This window comes from Etheostoma spectabile, chromosome 18 (assembly GCF_008692095.1).
Source record: "Etheostoma spectabile isolate EspeVRDwgs_2016 chromosome 18, UIUC_Espe_1.0, whole genome shotgun sequence".
In the NCBI taxonomy this organism is placed as follows: domain Eukaryota; kingdom Metazoa; phylum Chordata; class Actinopteri; order Perciformes; family Percidae; genus Etheostoma; species Etheostoma spectabile.
In genome coordinates this window covers 14,388,310-14,391,487 of record NC_045750.1, presented here as the reverse complement: position 1 = coordinate 14,391,487, position 3,178 = coordinate 14,388,310, and positions in this window count along the sequence as shown.

Sequence of the window (3,178 nt, the reverse complement as noted above, 5' to 3'; positions counted from 1 at the left end):
TGTGTGTGTGTGTGTGTGTGTGTGTGTGTGTGTGCGCGTGTGTCCACGTTTATGCGTGCTCAGGATTTATGTTTGTATGAGTATGAAAAGCATTAGAAAATGGTATGTTTTTCTTCCCTATTACACATAAATGCACACTCAACTATTTCCAGCGTAGGCTTGTGTTCGTGCTGACTAATAGAAAGGAATATTTCACTCAAAAGATTTATTGAGCTGGGGTAGAGATCCGGTCTTTAGCTGAACCTTTGAAGTACTGTGCATTCATATAATCTTATTTTCCGGACGACATTTTAAAATCGGTAGGAAAAGCACAGGTGTGTATGATACAATTAGCGATGGCTGAATTCCATTTAGCTGCTTCGTTGTCAGGGCCCATCATTAAGGTTAGTAGCAACAGCTGTGCTTTTCCTACATTGATAGTTTAAATTTCAGCTGTGGAAAAGGCCTATTCGCTGTTTCTTAGTGTTGCTGTTTCTTCTTCTTATAAAAGGAGCAGCCTTTTTCATTTTACTTTAGTTTTTAGTGCATCAAAAAGTCCACCGTGTTTTTACATGTGGCAATATTGGTCTGTCTGTCTTTGGTCCACATCTTTGTCCAGACTGAACTTCATATCAAGCTTTGCAAAAGATTTTTTTTTTATTTGACATTTAGTTTATGACCAGTTACCTGCAAAACTAATGACATTCTCATCGGCCCCAGCTGTTCTTTGTGTGTAGTGCCAATTAACAAACATTTAGACTTACTCAACATTTGCGTGTTGGCATCGTCATTGTGAGCATGTTGGCATGCTGATGTTAGCAATCAGCTCCCAGCACTCCTCACCTCGCATGGCTGTAGACTCCGCTTGCAACTTAGCTAGCAGATTATTTCTCTGCTCCCCCTATGAACTGCACCAAGCAAATCTAGTCTCCTTTCATGTGTTCTCTTTGCTCTTCACTTACTTCCTCTCGTCTCCCTGTTTTGCAGACACCCTTCAGCCAGAGGGCACAATCACAAACAGAAAGCCAATCAGGAAGCTTATTAAACATGACACTTAGTGAGCACACACTATATAGGCGAAGGACATAGGCTCTGTGCCAATTAGGAAAATCAAATCAATCATCGCAGTCAGAGAACTCTCCCTCACTCCTTCTGTTTTTTTCCTCCTCTGTTGCTTTCTCTTCTTTTGCCTCTCTTGCACATTATCTCCTCCACTAACTCGCCATCCCTCTCGTCTACTTTGCAAATAATTCTCAGCTATACGCACCAGCACTGCTGTCGCACACGATCACACACAGCTTGCTACAAAATAAACAAGGAATAAACAAGTCCACAAACAAACACACTCACTCACACTCACACTCAAGCAAGCAATTCATCACAATGTAGCCACAGCGTTAGACATTGAGGGACAATAACGCCCTCTCTAGAATACCATCCAAAACAAAAACAGCTACACACTTCTCCTCCCATGACACTCATTTTCCCCTCCATTTGTCAACACACTCTCACACTTTTTAATTCCCGCTAAGCTGTATGTCATCTCTCTTTTTTCTCCTTAAAAACTAGGCTTTGCCATCCAAGTGAATTTAAAGAGAAATTCAATGAAACTGAAAAATGCCTTTGAACGTTCTTTTGTGCTATAATCCATGCATTATATGACTAAATTACAAAATATAGCTATAATCAGTTGAGTGGGCTAGTTGATCTAGTTATACATGATGCGGCTGAGACTCACAATGTAGAGAGGCTTGTCCTCTAACCACAATCAGCTCCTCCTGGCCATGTCCTTGAGCAAGACACTGAATCCTTAGTTGCTCCCGATCAGCTGGCCTGTCCCTCGCATGTACCTCTGTGTGTGTGAATGAGAGGCAAATTGTAAAGTCTGCTAACACAGTGTTGATATCAGATATGCATCAGTGTGTGCAATACATTAAAAGCAGTCCGACAACAGTTTTGTAATGAACAACATGATGTAATACCTTCCTGTGACCCAAACTAGTATGACGTAGCTTGACATTAGATTTCAGTTTAATTTACAAACAATTAAAGGCCACCATTAAAAGTGGCCATGCATTTTTTGTTCTCCTGGTAATGTAACCACTCTATCAAAGGACTGGATCAACATCTCCAAAGAAATACTTTGACAGTACTGAAAGCTACAAGAGCATACTGCTGTTTTGTACTCCTCTCTGTAAATCTATTAAGGCGTGAAGATTCTATAATCCTTAATGAGACCAAGCTTCACAGATTTTGTATTTGTCTTAACTTCATCCGATCCCTCTCCAGTACCCTCTCCACCTTCTGTCTCATCAAGTCACCGATGGACAGAAAAATAGACTTCTTAATGTCTTGTCAAAAGCTTGTTGAGAGGTGGTAACAGGCCTGCTAGACTGGTGAGGATGAAAAAGAGAGATCTGCTCACAAGATCTAATTTCACAGCCAGTGACTAGAATGCTGTAGGCAAACACTAGTTTTGTGTGCATAAAGAATTAAAGTGCGCTAGCACCACCCATGGACAAGATGTGTACATGTAAAGATGAAGCTGTTAAAAACCATGTGAATCAACACCTACAACATAAATAGCAAATTAATGAATGAACAAGTATTTATTGGGTTCAAATAAAACTTCTAATGTTAAGCGGGAATGTTCATCTTTGACAGTGTAAACCGTAATTTGACAAAATTATCAGCAAAAGCATCTCGCGGTCTTCATCAGCAGGTGGAGTTAGATCAAGTTGAAAGCTCCTAAAAGCAAGGCAAATAAAAACTGAAAAATGGACCCTGAGTTAGCATTATTTTTTTTAAAATATATATAATTTATTAGGATGATGCATCATCTGTACAGGGATTTTTCATTTTTAAAATGTACTGCAGCTTCTCACCTTTGAACATTCCCAATTCACAGACAGGTCATGTGTATAAACGTTTGTTTTTTTTAAATCACAAAAATAATACATAATATTATACATAATACATTTTCAATATAGCACCAAGTTTGCCATAACACCGCTTGTCTAAGTTGTGACTCTTACTTTCATCCATCAGATGGCGCCACAAACTCAGAGCAAAATTTAAATCTTTTACTAAATTGAGCTTTTAATATTAATACCTAAATTTAATTTACAATCATATGTAACCAAGACTAATTGCAAGATTTAGGGGAGGGGGGGTGGGGTGTAAACAGACTGCAAATATT